We start from the raw sequence: 18,286 nt of genomic DNA on the forward strand, positions 1-18,286 counted from the left end.
AGGTGACTCCGCTGCACCTTGTCTTCACAAAGAGGTGGCTGGTGAGGAGCCGACAGGGTGGCTGCCGTGTGATTTAGTCCATTGTATGAAGCGCCTCCTCTGTGGGGCTGGAGATGGTCAGCCTCTCTGTGCCCAGGAGCTTTATGCAAACTTCCCACCACACGTTCCTCCCTCTGCGGTGCCTAATGCATCCCCAGCCTTCCGAGGGGATCAGGGATATAACCTGACCCTTTGTGGCCTTATCATAAGAGAAGCAGTGTACCCATAACCACTAGGGAGGTGGTGTTACTGTGGTTGGTAGTAAATGGGTTCTTTTTTAAAAAACAAATTTACTTATTTTTATTGAAGTATAGTTGATTTTCAGCATTGTGTTAGATTCTGGTATATAGCTAAGTGATTCAGTTATATGCACATATCTATGTATTCTTTTTCATATTATTTTCCATTAAGGTGTATTACAGGATATTGAATATAGGTCCTTGTATTATACAGTAGGACCTTGTAGTTTGTCTTTTTATATAATAGTTTGTATTTACTGACCCCAGCCTCCTAATTTATCCCTCCCCACCCCCTTTCTCCTTTCTATGACTGTGAATCTGTTTCTGTTTTATAAATGAGTTCATTTGTATCATATTTTAGATTCCACATGTAAGTGATATCATACGGTGTTTGTCTTTCTCTTTCTGACTTCCCTTAGTATGATAATCCCTAGTTGCCTCCATGTTACTGCAAATGGCATTATTTTATTCTTTTTTTGGCTGAGGGTGGTATCTTGTAACTTTGATTTGCATTTCTCTAAGAATTAGTGATGTTGAACATGTGCCTCTTAGCCATCTGTATATCTTCTTTGGAGAAATGTCTAGTTAGGTCTGCTGCCATTTTTGATTGAGTTATTTTTTATTATTAAATTATGTGAACTTTTTGTAAATTTTAAAAAGTAAGCTTTTGTTTATCACATCGTTTGCAAATATTTTCTCCCAGTCCATAGGTTGTCTTTTCATTTTGTTTATGGTTTCCTTTGCTGTGCAAAAGCTTGTAATGGGATTTAACAGTTTAAATCCCATTTATTTATTTTTGCTTTTATTTCTATTGCCTTGGGAGACTGAGCTAAGAAAATATTGGTACAGCTTATGTCAGAGAATGTTTTGCCTATATTCTCTTGTAGGAATTTTATGGTCATGTCTTACGTCTAAGTCTTTAAGCCATCTTGAGTTTATTTTTATGTATGATACGAGCGTGTGCTGTGACTTCACTGATTTACATGCAGTTGTCCAGCTGCCCCAACACCACTTGCTGAAGAGGCTGTCTTTCCTCCATTGTTCCCCATTGTATGTTCTTGTCTCCTTTGTTGAAGATTAATTTCAGTAGGCATGCTTTCATTATACTGAGATATGTTCCTTCTATACCCACTTTGGTAAGAGTTTTTAAATTACGAATGGATGTTGAATTTTATCAAATACTTTTATGCATCTGTTGAGATGATCATGCGATTCTTGTCTTTTCTTTTGTTGATATGGCACATCACATAGATTTGCGACGTTGAGCCATCCTCATGACTCTAGGATGAATCCGACTTGACCATGACGTGAGATCTTTTTCTGTGCTTTTGGATTTGGTCTGCCAGTATTTTGTTGAGAAGTTTTGCATCTATATTCATCAAAGATAGTGGCCTGTAATTTTCTTTTTTGGTATTGTCTTTGTCCGATTTTGGTGTCAGGGTGTTGGTAGCTTCGTAAAATGACTTTAGGGCTATTCTCATCTCTTCAGTCTTTTGAAAGAGTTTGAGAAGGATCGGTGTAAGCTCTCTGTATGCTTGATAGAATTCCCCAGTGAAGCCATCTGGTCCTGCACTTTTGTTTGCAGGAAGGTGTGTGTTTTTTGTTTTTTTTAATACAGGTTCTATTTCACTTCTAGTGCTCAGTCTGTTCAAATTATCTATTTCTTTTCAATTCAGTTCTGATGGCTAAAACTTGTCTATTTCTTCTCAGTTGTCCAATTTGTTGGCATATAATTGTTCATAGCATTTTCTTATGGTCTTTATATTTCTGCAATATCAGTTGTGATTTCTCATCTTTCACTTCTTATTTTGTTTATTTGGGTTCTCTTTTCATCTTGGCAGGTTTGGCTAGAGTTTTGTTGATTTGTATTTACCCTTTCAAAGAACTAGCTCTTGGTTTTATTGATTTTTTCCTATTTTTAAAAAATTTCTCTGTTATTTCCTCTCTAGTCTATTATTTTCTTCCTTCTGCTAACTTGATGGGTTCTTTTTGCTTGTTTTTGACACAGTAGTCAGACATTTACTACAGGCAGGGGGAGTCCAGCCAGCTGTGTATGATAGTGCTGACCCCCCATTCAAGGGACCTGGGAGCTGGTGGGGGGCAAGCCATGTGGTGAAATGGAAGGAGACCCAGTGTCACAGGCTGGAAGCATGAGTTTGTCACTTACAAACTAGGTCACCTCATTTCCCCCATCTTTTAATGAGGCAATGATTTTCACCATCTCTCCCAACTCTGAAAGCTCAGACGCCTGTGAAGGAAAGATAGGATTGACTAAGGTCAAGAGAGAGGAAAGGCCAGCTTTTGAGGGTGGAAGAAGAAAGAGAAAGAAAGAGAATAGGAGGGGGGAAAAAAAAAGACAAAGAGATGGTACCAAGAGGGAAAAGCTTTAGAGTATTCCAGATTTAAGTCTCTGTGAGAGAACAGGCGAAACACAACTCTCAGGGATGTGGATTACAAAAAAGCTTTTGTGTTCAAGATAAAAAGGTGTATGATTGTATGATTGCATAGTTTTGTTCTGGGAAGCCTCCCAGAGCCCAGAGGGCAGCAGCACTGCTGTGAGCATCTTTGTAGCTGCTGGAGGCCCTGATATACATCCCAAGCTCCCTGCTCTGCCCTCCAAGTAAGGCAGTTTTGTCAGGCTTGGAGCACTATGGCAGGGGGAACCAAGCTCTGAGATTGGCAGGTCGGTGAGAGACAAGATCTCAAAGATGCCAGGAGTGTACATGGGTCAGGGGGCAGCTGCCTGCACTTGTGTGCTGCAGCCTCCAAGTGTGTGCCAGTTTTCCGGAGTCTGCACAGCCTGTGTGTCCCTGCTCTGGGCTCAGCTGGGGGGCCCAGAATTCCCAGGGCTGCTTTTGCAGGTCACATGTTGATTGTGAGATGGAGGACCTGCAGGTCCCTGGGCGGTGCATAACCTGAACCCTGTGTGTGATGGTCCTGAGAATGCAGGAGGGTGACAGGAGGAGACACATCCAGGAAACCCAGGAGGTGGAGACTCACTGAGTTTTTCCAGATTCCTGCACAGGCCCTTGGGATCTTAACTCAGCAAGTTTTTCTGTGAGAATAAACTCCAATTTGATTGACTAGGAGAGTGACCCGGGGCATCTGATGCTTGACTGGCCGGTGCCTGCTGAATTGCCTGGGGTCTTGAGAGAACAGACTAGAGACTTTACAGGGCGCTTGTGAAAGGGAGGTCATGTGGCAAGAGCAAGGGTATGTTACCGCAGAGCCTCGCTTGTTGTCGAGTGTCTTGCCAAGAGTCAGAGAAACAAGGTCTGGTTTCAGATGCCCACAGAATTCTTGTATTCGAATCTTTGTGTCTGAGTGGGAAGCCGTAAAGACTAGATTGCCTCCAGAGGCATGAGAATGGCCGAACATCGTCACCACTGTCCCATTCCATAGTTTGGCAATTTAATGGTTTTTACGGTTGGCTCTGGAAAACGCGTTATGTGCGGATGAAGCATTCTCTGGGTTGGAAAAGGGAAGCTTGCCTCTCAAAAGGACAAAAAATCATAAGCTGTTCAAACCTTAAACTACTATAAATAGAGGCTGAATTCTCAGGATTTAAAGCTCCCAGATGAATTCAATTAAACATAACCACCAAACACTCCATATTTTCCTTTCTTCAGATGCTGGGATGTGTATTCATACATATGGTAACCCGAGCAGGCCCATGGAAAGTCACAGACAGTAATGCTGTATGGCCGTCTAGAAAACCTAGCACAGTACGTGCAAGGCATTGGTCTGTTTTTGCTTTCACACTCGAAAGGGGAAAGGGACACGGAGGCTTGTTATTTCATCTGAGCGCACGGGCGACTGTGATATGGTCTGACGTCTTTCTGTGAGGCTTTTGTGCGGAGCCCTCCGTCTGTCTCCCTTGATGGGCCACTGGGTGGGCTGACCACGGCTGTGCTGCTGTCATGCAGTGGGTTAGGAGGGAAGCGGTGTGTTGGAAGCCGGAGAGCAGATAAGCCATTATGCACACATACAAGGCTTTTGTTTATAACCGTGTCCCCAAATATGAAGCATCTGGCCCAATTACCCAAGGCACCACTTTGAAGGGACATGTACTCTCATTAAGACATCCTCAGAACTACAGAGCTCAGCACATTGTGCATCTGTTGTCTTTTTTGTTTTCACATTAGAGTATGATATAAAATATCCTACATAATAAGGTATTTTCTCCAGCTGAACATACCTTATTTGAACCCACTGTTTCAATCACATACAACCAGCTCCAAGATACTTCTTGAAACTTCTGAGGGCCTAGGTAGACAAATTTCACTACCAGATTTGTCCAGATAGTAATGATTTGAGTAATCCCATGGTTTCCTTGTCCAAGAGAATGATCAGGATAGACGGCAGACTGTGGAAAATGGCGATGGACTTCTCCACCAGTGTGAACTCATTGTCGTCTTCTCTGCTGTGAAGATGCTTTGTTATCTGTGTTCAAGTCTGGGGGAAGACAGATGGTCAGTGTGGCTGGACTTCAGGATTTGTTTGTTTCCTGTTGAACAGTAAACATCCCGTTACTTCAAAGCCCAGAGAGACTCAGCAAGAGTGTGGGCAGAGAAAGTGTGTTGAATGGCGTCTTTCCCCAGGAGACCTTGGGTTCTTCCTTGCCCCCAGCTCGTTCATTTATCACAGAGTAACTGCAGGTGAGGGGTTGGCTTTGTCTGGTCCCTCTGCCATGATGTCTGAGGCTGAAGTTGCCTTTATAGATTTCATGGAATTACAGAGGGCACCATGCTGACCAGTCATTGGGGTTTATTTTAACAGAAATGCATTAGTGGAAAGGCACAGGTTCCTTGCAGTAGTCCCCAACCTTTTTGGCACTAGGGACCTGTTTCATGGAAGACGATTTTTTCCGTGGTCCAGGGTGGGGGAGGATGGTTTTGGAATGATTAAATGCATTGCATTTATTGTGCACTTTATTTCTATTATTATGACATCAGTGTCACCTCAGATCTTCAGGCATTAAATTCTGGAGGTTCGGGATCTCTGCCTTGGAGAACTTTGTTCAGTACCCAGAGGTTCAGCCTCCTGGAGAGTTCTTTTGGGTGTATGTTGGGGGGCTGGGTGCATTGCCAAGTCCCGGGAGAAGCCCTTCTCTATCTGTCAGTCTGGGGGCAGAGTGAAGTCTGAACAAGGTGTGAGGCTCACCTAGGTTCAAACCTATCCTAACCCTCACACACTTTGTCCTCTGTGGTTCTGTTTCTTTCTTTATCCAGTGAAGCTAACCATCCTCGGTTCACAACATTGGGTGAGAGTCTTTAAGGAGAGGTTTTTAAAGCTCTTTGCGTGAGGCGCATTATTACCAAAAAGTAATTAACACAGGGTTCTAACTGGCTTCTCCCCTGGGTCCCAGGAACCTACTGCAAAAGTGGAATTCCCCTGGAAGCTGAAGCTGTGTTTCAGGACTCCATGGGCCTCTTCCCACTGCTGTTTGTGGCCTGGGGCTAAGTTCTCTAGAGCCATGCCTCACCCTCTGAGTCATGCATTTTGCTAGAGGCTTGTGCTCCCTGTTTTGAGCCTGACTCACCCTGCACTTCTTGTTCTTATGAGTCATAAGTGACTTGTTTGGGTATTAGCGATACAAACAGAAGGAAAGATGGGCCTAATGAATGAGAAGAAGCATAAGTGATGTTCAGGTGCTAACAAGATCCCGGATGGGGCCGGGTTGGCACGATGCATCTTGGTTTCTATGGAAAACAACACGCTTGTGGGTCTAAAAGTGATGGCGTAGTCTCTTGTGAATGTGCAGTTCCACAGTCCTGCAACCAGACACCTGGGTCCTTTTGTGTGTCTAGGTTTCTATTTTGTACTGACTTAGTAATTTCTGACCAAGCATAAGGCCCTTATGCCTTCATCCAGTAGGAAAAAATTATAGGGAAAACTGAAGAGATCAGTTTTCAGAATCATTCTGAAAAATGGATAAGCAGTCCCCAAATAAATAAAGTCGATCCAAGTCAGGAGTGTTTAAGGAGTAGGCATTTCTTTTTGAGCTATAACCTGGCTATATTAAATTGTACTCTCCTCAACCTAAATATCCTTCAAGAAGGAATTTGTGATTCCACATGCAAAATCAAAATACTGTGAAGTTCATAAACCAGTTTCACACAGGTTTCATATATGTTGGTATAAAAGGTTGTCTTCAGTGAAACATTAAGTGAAGAAAAAGCAATTGTAAAGCAATATACTGCTTTACATATATGACGGTATATTTAAGATATATTTGATATACGTGCATGCATTCTCAGTGGCTAAGTCATGTCTGACTCTTTGCGACCCCCTGGACTGTAGCCCGTAGGCTCCTCTGTCCATGGAAGTGATTTCCCAGGCAGGAATACTGGAGGGGGTTGCCCTTTCCTTCTCCGGGAGATCTGACCAGGGATTGAACCCACATCTCCTTCATTGGCAGGCGGGTTCTTTACCTCTGAGCCACACGGGAGCTCATATTTTATAGATACAGTTTATCTCATTTTTTAGAGAAAAAAGTATACATTAAAACACTTGGCAAAATGTATATAAAATCATTACTAGTAGTTACCTCTGGGAGAAATTAACTTTGCAGAGACTTTCCCTCTATAGCATTCTATATGTTTTGAATGTTTTTAAAAAGAGTTTGTGAGCTATTTACAGTTTTGCCGTAGACATCTACCTATTATTTTGAATAATATTGCAAGTTTTTCTTTGTGTAAATCCTAGAAATTAAATTGCTGTGTCAAAGTGTGTACAATGTAAGATTTTGAGAGATGTTACCAGATTTTCCTCCAGACGGTTGTACTGTTTTGGCTCTCAGCAGTGATTTCTGAAATAACTTCACCAGTTCCCCCTCGCCTGCAACGGGTGTTGTAGTGGGTGACCACCTGTGTCTTCTCTTTGCTTCCATTTCTTTGATTATTAGTAAGGTCAAGGGGAATCGCTGTTTGAGAATTGTAAGTTGTGGGCAACATAGAGTTCTCTGCAAATTTATCTCATCCCCCCTTCTCTTCCTCAGAAAGAAGGGTCAGTTTTGCATGCCAGGCTGCTCCCAAGACCAGATACCATCTGGCTCAGTGTGGGACAGATTAGGAAGGTGTGACGTTCCAGCGGGGACTGTCTGTGTGTTCCGTGTCCATGGCCACGGCTGCCGGGCTGTGAGACACACCCGGGAGTAGGTGGTGGTGATGTGCAGGCTACTGCCCCCACCGCTGTAAATGCAAAAAGACAGGCTGTCCCTCCTTTCTTCTCTGGCCACTTCCACAAACACCCCAAACCAAAGCTTAGGTGCCTTCTGAGAGGAGGAGCACTTCAGGGGGTTGGGTAAGGCTTGGGCCCAGGGAAAGTCAGTATAGAGTACAGCTCTACTGCTGTTTGCTGTGTGACTGGTGACCCCTTAACTGCTGCAAACCTTAGATTCCTCATATGTACAGTGGATTCATCAAAGTACCTTGCGTATAGTGCTTCATGAGATAAAACAAAACAATCCAGATAACAAAACCATACAGCGCCTAGAATGTGCAAATAAGCAGTCAGTAAATGTCAACTCTCTGTGTGTCTCATTATTTGATTACCTCCAAACAGTGGCTGTCAGAATTCCAAGTATTAGGTATTCAATTCATCCATTTATTTGCATGTTCACTGAGCACTTCATGTGTGTCTGGCAAATAAATGTAAGAGATGGTCCCTGACAGCAGAGAGGACCCAGGATAGCAGTGGCACAAAAAAGTAAATGGGTCATTACAACAAGGACTCATGTGTATTTCCTAAGGCAGAGGTGGGCAGAGGAGGACAGAGCATGGTGGGAGCATTGTGTGAGTGTCAGATGAGGTAGATCTTGTTAGGAAACACTCCTTCCTGGTCTCTGGAGTTTCTGCAGGTTTTATGAGCAGAAGCACTAGTTGCCCTTTGGTTTTGGACTATCTTTTCAAGGATGTTTGTACAGCAAATGGCTCTCCTCCTTGGCAGAGGGCAGGTATGCTTGTCCATAGTATAGTCCATTACATAAGATTTGGTGCTCTAAGCGTGACACTTCTCAGCTGTGATGCACACCTTCTACACACACTACATCTGCCTGGGCCCCTCCACGTTGCCTCCTGGGACTGGGGGCGAGGGGAACTGTCACAGACATGACGCTCATGCTGCTTCTGGGCTGTCAGCAGTGAAGTCCTTTGTCTCTGACCCAGGAGTCTCTTGTCTCTGCTGTAGCCATGAAACTGTGACCAGCTCACCTACTGCCTTGTAAGTAAAGTCTCAGCCTCTTTACACATCTTGGCAGGCTTCCTGAAAGAGGTGGCAGTTCAGCTGTATTTTGAACAGTGTCTAGGAGTTCTCAGTTGTGGGGAGGAAGGGCATTCCTTGCAGAAGCATTCTTTGTTCATGATCAGGGAGGCGTGTGGAAATAGAACATGTCTGAGGCACACTGCATAGTTTAGAATGCCAGAGCTGGGGGTGTACTCACGGGAGCCACAGATGAGCCTGTGGGGAGGCAGGAATTAGATCAGAAAGGGCTTCGAGAGCCCAGCCAAGGAGTTGGAAATTCATGCTGTTAGGAACATTCCAGGCGTCTGTATAGGGTATGGAGGTTCCATGCAATCCCCAGACAAAAGAGCCAGGAAGCCGTGGTTTGGATGGCATAGGCGTTGGTGGGGACAGGATTTTGATTAATCCTGCTGAAACTCAAGGGCCAGTCATCTGTGTCCTACAAAAAGTCTGGCTTCAGGGCTTGGAATCTGGAAACTTTTATTTAGAACACACTGCTTTTGCTTGGTGCCAATAGGCAGGCCAAATAAATGACAGTGATTGCACTTGAAATCTCATTAGGCTGACGGCTGCAGAACAAGATGATTTCTGGGGCTTCTGAGTAGCCTGAGCATGTCAGGGGCGGAAAAGTCCCTGTGCAGGTAGCTGGCTGTCCCGGGCTATTAGGGCCTGGAGATCCTTCCAGACTAGCCTGGGGCCTTTTCAGTCTGACCATAAGATCTGTGGCTTTGCCCTTTCTTGATCTTTGGCATAGTTCTGAAAAACTCACAGAGCTCGTGAGTCCACTTTGTTTTATTTTTAAAATAACATCAAAGACCACATTGCCTCATTTGATCAGTGTGACTCAGAAAGTGACCAGATTAACCATCCCTTCTCCAAAGCCACCTATTTCTCTTTTCCCGGGTAAATCCTGGTAACAGTTCAGATCAACTGGTCAGTGCTATGAAGTGATTGAGTGCTCAGTGACTCAATCAAAATGACAATATTAGTAACAGATGATGATGAACATAAGCCCTGCTGCTAATGAGGCTCTTGCTCAAGATCTCTTGCTTGAGATCTGACCAGCTTCCCTTCACATAATCCTCATGACAACCATGCAGGGCTCATACCCTCTTGACCCCATTGTATAGATGAAGTAATTGAGGCGCAGCAAAGATAAATAGCAGAGCTAAGTAGAAAGCCAGTACTAAGAGAAAAAACCAAAACAAATTACTTAATTGCCAAACCTCTAAAACCCATGTTCTTAGTAAAACATTTTTTTGATTGTGGTAAAATATATATAGGGGCTTCCCAGATGGCGCAGCGATTAAGAACCAGCCTGCCACTGCAGGAGATGCAAGAGACATGGGTTTGATCCCTGGGTCAGAAAGATCCCCGGGAGTAGGAAATGGCAGCCTACTCCAGTATTCTTGCCTGAGAAACCCTATGGACAGAGGAGCCTGGCAGGCTACGATCTATGGGGTTGCAAAGAGTCAGATGTGACTAAACACACATACACACAAAATATATAGAACATACGATCTACCATCCCAACCGTTTTTAAGCATGTACTTCAGTAATAAGAACATGTACATTGCCACGCAGCCTGTCTCCAGAACTCGTTTCATCTTGCAGAACTAAAACACTGTGCCCAATAAACAATAGCTCCCGTCTCCTCCCTCCCCCTGGCAACTACTCCTCTATTTTCTGTCTCTATGAATCTGACTATTCTAGATACTTCATATGAATGAGATCATACTCTATTTGTCCTCTTGTGATTGGCTTATTTCCCTTAACATTATGTCCTCAAGGTTCATTCATATTGTAGCATGTGTCAGAATTTCCTTCCTTTTTAAGGCTGAACAGTATTTCTCTGTGTGTATATTTTCATTTATCCGTCAGTGGACATTTAGGTCGCTTCTGTTTCTTGGCTTTGTGAATCATGCGATGAGTGTGGGTGTACACATCTCTCTCTGAGTCCCTGATTTCAATTCTTTTGTGTGTCTACCCAGAGTGGAATTGCTGGATGATATTATAATTCTATTTTTAATTTTCTGAGGCACTCTCATACTATTTTCCATAGCAGCTATGCCCGTGTACATTGCCATCAGTGGAGCCTGAGATAGGATGTTGTGTTACCTCTTGGTTTTCATGACTGTACACACTAGAGAACTCATGCGCCCAGTGTAAGCTGAAGGGCTTACAAAAACCCCTGGGCTCTGTTGTCCTAGGTCAAGACAGTGCTTTCCCAACACTGGTCCCACTAGCAGCCTCTGTAGTATGGCAGCCGTAGTCTCAGGGGTAACTGATACCACTAAGCAGAGATATAACTAAGCACCAACTCACAGCCCCAGCCTGTCGCCTACTTGCTGAAAACCGTTTCCACCTCCGCTCACTCACCAGCTAGGTGTAGGCAGGCTCAGGCTGCATCCTTGGAAATTCATCTCTAGGATCCAAAGATGCGGTTTTCCTGATGGTTAGGAATCTACGCCCTGTCCACACCCTCCTTTGTGAGATCCCCCAGCATGTCTCCTACAAGAATCCCAGGGGTTTTGGGGAACTCCCGCTTTCCTGTCAGGGCACTGCAGACTCCTGGGAGCTCAGGTAGGGGCTCAGGGCTCAAATGGAGAGGGTTTTGTGGTGGTGCACAGTTTTTTAAAACTCCCACTGGTGGTTGGGAGGGCTTTCTGGGAGGAGGGCCAGAGGCCAGGGCATCTGGGATCAGAGGCAGACCCCAAGGAAGGGAACTGACTCGGGATGCAGGTTTGGGATGCAGAGGTAGGTATTTAATGCTCTCAGGAAATTCACAGTCATGCCCCAAACCTGATGAGCTGAGCTGCTGTCCCAAATCAGGCAGGAATATATTCTCTTGGTCCCATCCCCAGCAGACTGTAGGAAAAATGATGGATGAGGATTGAGTCAGCTAAATGTTTGCCCAGATCTCATTGCTCTATCTAGACCCTCTGTCAGTTTCATTTTTCACCTCCACCTCCTGGAAGAGAAAGAATAAGACATTTGGGTATGTTTTATGGGAGCACAGAGCAGTGGGATTTGGAGTCTGAAGTGTCATGGGTTGGAATCTCTGCTCCTTGGGTAATCTCCCCCACTGTGCTGAGCACTGATTCCTGCTCCGTGAAAGGAGGAGTTCGTGACTTCCACAAGGGTGTTTAGAAAGAGGAGATAAGGCATGGAAAGAATCTGGCTCTCAACAAAAGCCCAATAATGCGAAGTCAAGTGGGCCTTAGGAAGCATCACTACGAACAAAGCTAGTGGAGGTGATGGAATTCCATATGAGCTATTTCAAATCCTAAAAGATGATGCTGTGAAAGTGCTGCACTCAATATGCCAGCAAATTTGGAAAACTCAGCAGTGCCCACAGGACTGGAAAAGGTCAGTTTTCATTCCAATCCCAAAGAAAGGCAATGCCAAAGATTGTTCAAACTACTGCACAATTGTACTCGTCTCACATGCTAGCAAAGTAATGCTCAAAATTCTCCAAGCCAGGCTTCAACAGTATATGAACCATGAACTTCCAGATGTTCAAGCTGGATTTAGAAAAGGTAGAGGAACCAGAGATCAAATTGCCAACATCTGTTGGATCATTGAAAAAGCAAAAGAGTTCCAGAAAAATATCTACTTCTGCTTTATTGTACGCCAAAACCTTTTACTGTGGATCACAACAAACTGTGGAAAATTCTTTAAGAGATGGGAATACCAGACCATGTGACCTGCCTCCTGAGAAATCTGTATGCAGGTCAAGAAGCAACAGTTAGAACTGGACAAGGAACAACAGACTGGTTCCAAATCAGGAAAGGGGTACATCAAGGCTGTATATTGCTTATTTAACTTATATACAGAGTACATCATGCAAAATGCCGGGCTGGATGAAGCACAAGCTGGAATCAAGATTGCCGGGAGAAATATCAATAACCTCAGATATGCAGATGACACCACCCTTATGGCAGAAAGTGAAGAACTAAAGAGCCTCTTGATGAAAGTGAAAGAGGAGAGTGAAAAAGTTGGTTTAAAACTCCACATTCAGAAAACTAAGATCATGGCATCTGGTCCCATCACTTCATGTCAAATAGATGGGGAAACAATGAAAACAGTGACAGACTTTATATTTTTGGACTCTAAAATCACTGCAGATGGTGACTCCTTGAAATTAAATGACGCTTGCTCCTTGGAAGAAAAGCTATGACCAACCTAGATAGCATATTAAAAAGCAGAGACATTACTTTGCCAATAAAGGTTCATCTAGTCAAAGCTGTGGTTTTTCCAGTAGTCATGTATGGATGTGAGAGTTGGACTGTAAAGAAAGTTGAGTGTTGAAGAATTGATGCTTTTGAACTGTGGTGTTGGAGAAGACTCTTGAGAGTCCCTCGGACAGTAAGGAGATCCAACCAGTCAATCCTAAAGGAGATTAGTCCTGAATATTCATTGGAAGGACTGATGTTGAAGTTGAAACTCCAATACTTTGGTCACCTGATGCAAAGAACTGACTCATTTGAAAAGACTCTGATGCTGGTAAAGATTGAAGGCTGGAAGGGAAGGGGATGACAGAGGATGAGATGGTTGGATGGCATCACCATCTTGATGGACATGAGTTTGAGTAAATTCTGGGAGTTGGTGATGGACAGGGAAGGCTGGTGTGCTGCAGTCCTTGGGGTCACAAAGAGTTGGACACAACTGAGCGACTGAACTGGACACAACTGAGCGACTGAACTGAACTAAAATGTAGATTCTCCTTTCTGACCTAGTTTCCGGGCCTCTGTGGTCCAGAAGCAGTGATTTACCAAATATGGTGGTGATAAATTAGTACATGTGTTTATTTTGTTGCAAGATTTCTGTGCCTTGAAACCCAGTAACTGAGAAACTTTCTCAGGTGCTAGACCAGACAGATGAAAAAGTTATTGTGCGTGAAGAAAGGCCTTGTGTCAAAGATAAAGTAAAGCGAGATTTCACTGAGTTTTAGAAGTATAAAAGGCAGAATTTACAGGGTCCTTTGAGCTCCTGTAGACCAGAGTTGAGAACATGGGCACATACACTGCCATCCTCCCCACTGCCACACGCGTGGCAGACATCACTAGTCAATTGTGGTTATTTCCGAATGAGCCCAGAATTTCAGAACCTGAGATAACATGGCACTTCAAGCAGCTATTAACCAGCTGGAAAAGCACTCTTGAAATCCATTTCCCTTTCCTGCTATGGACCAAATCTCTCATTGTTCAGATGAGAAAACAGAGATGGGGTTGGAAGGGGGCACATAATTTTCTCCAAATCATGCAACTGATGGAGTTGGGACCTCATATCCAGTTGTCTGTGACAAACCTAAACAGCATATTAAAAAGCAGAGACATAACTTTGCCAACAAAGGTCCGTCTGTCAAGGCTGTAGTTTTTCCAGTGGTCATGTATGTATGTGAGTTGGACCATAAAGAAGGCTGAGCATTGAAGAATTGATGCTTTTGAACTGTGGTGTTGGAGAAGACTCTTGAGAGTCCCTTGGACTGCAAGGAGATCAAACCAGTCAATCCTAAAGGAAATCAGTCCTGAATATTCAGTGGAAGGACTGATGTTGAAGCTGAAACTCCAATACTTTGGCCACCTGATGCGAAGAGCTGACTCATTAGAAAGACCCTGATGCTGGGAAAGATTGAAGGCAGGAGGAGAAGGGGACAACAGAGGATGAGATTGTTGGATGGCATCACTGACTCGATGGACATGAGTTTGAGCAAGCTCTGGGAGTTGGTGATGGACAGGGAAGCCTGGTGTGCTGCAGTCCATGGGGTCACAATCAGTCAGACACAACTGAGTGACTGAACTGAACTGATCCACTTTGTTTGGGTTTTTAATACACTGTGGACCTGGAGTTTCCTGTTCAGGAAGCAAGGCCTCTGTGTCATCGTTTTTGTGACATCTGAGATTAGTAACCAGGGAGATGGTCTGCCTAATGCTGAGAAGTTGGTGATGACCAATGGGGAGGGGTCTTCTTAGGTTTAGGGAGCAACGTCAGAAGCTGATGAAGTGGTAGCCCAGGAGAAGCATCTAGAAGACTGAAACTTGAGAGGGCCTTGTCTGTCGTGTTCACCTCTATATCAACATGGGGTCAGTGCTTAGTAGTTGAGTGAAAACATTTAACAGAAGAAAGTTATATGACCAAGGAGTAAGTGGGGGACTATGAACAGAAGTAGCCATCCTTGAAGATAAGATTCAGCAAAGAGCTATGAATATATAGATGAGTTTTTATTTGCTTGGGGAAAAAAAAAAGGTCCTCTCTGTGTTTCTTGCCTTCATGTGTTCATCTATATTAATGAGCACCTAGTGTTTTCTGGGCTGGATACCAGGTGTTTTTATATCATTTATTCTTCAATTTTTATAATACTGAGAGGTAGGTGTTATTTTACAGGTGAGGACACTGGAGTTAGAGTAAATTCCCAAAGCCATGGTAGACGGTTGAACGGTAGAATGGGTTCCTATTCCTCTGAAACTTAGGCCTTTTCAATAAAGAGATATATTTCTGATAGGGCAAGTCATGGAAGTTTGCAGCCATAATTTGGGGTGGTTTTGAAGAGGTTACCATGACGCCTTCAGCATCTAGCTGCTTTCTTGTCATTTATATCCAGAGTCATTGAACGCCCCCTCTTCCCCCAAAATGTTCAAAACGCGAAAGCAAAATTGCAAAGGACTACTGCACGGCAGTAAACCCAGGGGGTCTTTCCCTTGGGGTCACCAGGAGAGGCTGTCGGGTTAGGGAACCGTGGAGTCTCTCACCCGCTTCCTTTAGCTCTCACCATTGGTCAGCTGTGAGACCCATGCCCCTGAAGGGAAACATTCTAAACCACCAAGGAGGAGTATTTTAAGTGGGTGGCAGGTGCCTGTATCTGAAGTCTGGCCGTTGACACGTTTCAATGATGTGATGTGGAAAGTGCAGCCACAGTCTGACTTTTCCATGGTCTCATTACTCATGGCCTCCCAGAAAAGAAAGCAGGTACAAAAGGCAGAGAGAGCCCACTGCCTGGTGATTAGTGGTCAGGGTGGAAAACATCTTGCCTCACAGGCTGGGGAGGCCTGCTCCCCAGGCCAGTGGGTCCCTGGCGGCTCCAGGTGGGTGGGGCCCGGCAGATTCCATCCCTCTCAGGCCCTGCAAGCAGCAGACCTTTGGGTCAGCTCTTCAAGTTCAGTAGACTTTTGCTTCTCCCATTGCTCTGGGGTCCTTTCTTCCCCATCATGTCTGCTGGACCTCTTTTCCCAGAAAGAATCCATACCCCACAGCAAAGGCTGGATCAAAGGCCAGTAGTCATGGCTGGTGCCTGCCTGGGCAGAGCTGCTCCCCTCCCCCTGACAGCTCTCCTGGGATTCAGAGGGCGAGAGAAAGGAAGAGAACGAATGTTCACTGAGCACCTACTGTGTGCCAGGTACTATGGACCATTTCCTAGAAGCGATTTTCCTTCACTCTTACCAAACCCACCTATAACGGGGTACCAGCCCCACTTGAAAGATAAGCACAGAACAAATTGCCAACTTTGTACAGCCAGTATGTGGCAGAGTTAGGATCTGGAAATAGGTCTGTCTTATTCTAGAGCCTAGCCTTCTTCTAAGTATACTGCTTTACAGAAGGGGAGGTCACTAACAGTAACTGAGGGTCTGGTCCAGGCCGTGATATGTGGACATGCTTATCACTCAATCTTTGTAGCAACATAATCAATTTGGTTTTGTCATCATTTTACAAATGAGGTAACTGTAGTCCAGTGACACTGAATGATTCACCCAGCAAGGAGAATTGAGGAGGAAGCTATAGGACCCACCACGTAGGGGTATGCACGCATGCTTAGTTGCTCTGTCATGCCTGACTCTTTGTGACCCCATGGACTGTAGCCCGCCAGGCTCCTCTGTCCATGGAATACTCCAGGCAAGAATACTGAAGTGGGTAGCCATTCCCTGCTCCAGGGGATCTTCCTGACCCAGGGATTGAATCCAGGTCTCCTGCATTGCAGGCAGATTCTTCACTGCCTGAGCCGCCAGGGAGGCCCATATAGTGGGTCCTTTTTAGAGCCTGTGGCTGGGTCTCGGCTTGGAGAGCTGGAGCAGGCCTGGTGATGGAGCTGGCCTCCTCAGTATGGGCGCCCTGGCCGGCAGCCTGGGGCCATCGCGATGTCAGACTGTCTGGGTGTGCCTCGACCACTCTCCCTAGTCTGTGGCCCACATCCTCCGCCCTGGAGCTGTAGCTCTCTGTGCCCCCTGCCATCGCACGAAGATGAAGCAAAATAAGACATGGCCACTTGTGAGCAGAACCAGAGCATATGTTTTTCCATGACTGAAACATATTAAAGCTTTTTCCAAGCTCGTTAGCACAAATGGTTCGACTTGGAAGGTTTAACTATTCCACAAGTCCCCTTTTAAGTCCTCGCTGTGGTGAACTTTGTGGGAAGTGTTGTGGGGAGGAAAAGCATAATTGCTGATGGCAGGAAAGGGGCCAGGACTGAGGGGTTTGGAAACCCATTTGAGGCCCAGGGTAGATGCCAGTCTGCTTCCCCACCCAGCAGCCTAGCAGTCAGCTGGGAAAGTGACTTTTTCAGCATGGAGTGGGGGAACCAACTTTGTTTTTGCTTCCTGTTGACTTACATTTTCTTCATCTTTCCCTTTTTTTTTTCCTAAAGAAAGTTGAAGGAATTCTTTGAGTTTTTCTTTTTTTGGCCATACCACATGGCATCCGACTCATTAGAAAAGACCCCAATGCTGGGAAAGATTGAAGGCAGGAGAAGATGACGACAGAGGATGAGATGATTGGATGGCATCTCTGACTCAATGGACATGAGTTTGCGCAAACTCCAGGAGATGGTGAAGGACTAGGAAGCCTGGTGTGCTGTCGTCCACGGGGTCACAAAGAGTCAGACTCGACTGAGCAACTGAACAACAGCAACGCATGGCATGTAGAGTCTTAGTTCCTCAACTGAGGATTGAACCCATACTCCCTGCAGTGGAAGCCTGGAGGCTTAACCACTGGACCATCAGGGAAGTCCTGAGATGTATTTTTTAAAAAGGGTGCTAGATGGGAGACTCTAAAGCAGCAGTTCTTAACCTTGGATATGCATTAGAATCACCTTCTTAATCATGGGCAGAACTTGATTTTCACCAGCTTTTATATTCAAGTGGCACTTCCTTCAGTCTTGAAAGTAGACAGCTAACCACGGTATCATTTGCAGTACCCTTGTTCCCAGAAGCAGTCAGGCGTATTTTTGTGCTCTCTTGCCTCTGTTGCAGATGACTTGAAACAGCATTTACGCTCATTGCTGCTTAGAAATTAAGGTTATTGTCAGACTGGCCAGTCAGTCTTACTGCTCAGTGTGTTAGTAAAGAAGTCCATAAAACACTCTATCTCAAAATATGTTGATAATGGCATTTCAGTGCAGTCATTTTCCTTTGTCATCTTGTGTGTTTTCCTTTATTCACTTAGTGCGTAATTCTGAGAATCTATAGACTTCGTTAAGCTGCCATAAGAGTCCATGGCATGAAAAATGTTAAGTTCCCTCCCTGTTTTTATAGTGGCAAGTGCCTGTGCTGCGGCCTCTTAGTCGTTCAGATTTAGATGTGGCCTCCCCAGTGGAGGGGAGGTTACTGAAGGAGATCTGTTTGTTGCATTCCCTGGAGATGTGTCAGTTGTATCCCCACTGTAGATGGGACTTGACCCCCAGACCCCAGCAATGCCAGCCTCCATTCAGGTGATTTGAAGCCTAAAGACTCTATAGAACCATTCACTGGAAACTGAAGTTTGAAAAAATTTGG

The 18,286-nt window shown here is 44.8% G+C and overlaps 1 protein-coding gene across 1 annotated transcript in view; it reads left to right on the top strand.

Moving 5' to 3' along the window:
- Positions 1-18,286, top strand: part of DKK3 (dickkopf WNT signaling pathway inhibitor 3) — a 49,962-nt gene that overhangs the window by 11,231 nt on the left and 20,445 nt on the right. The window lies entirely within an intron of this gene.

The sequence above is a fragment of the Bos indicus genome, chromosome 15, assembly GCF_029378745.1.
Source record: "Bos indicus isolate NIAB-ARS_2022 breed Sahiwal x Tharparkar chromosome 15, NIAB-ARS_B.indTharparkar_mat_pri_1.0, whole genome shotgun sequence".
In the NCBI taxonomy this organism is placed as follows: domain Eukaryota; kingdom Metazoa; phylum Chordata; class Mammalia; order Artiodactyla; family Bovidae; genus Bos; species Bos indicus.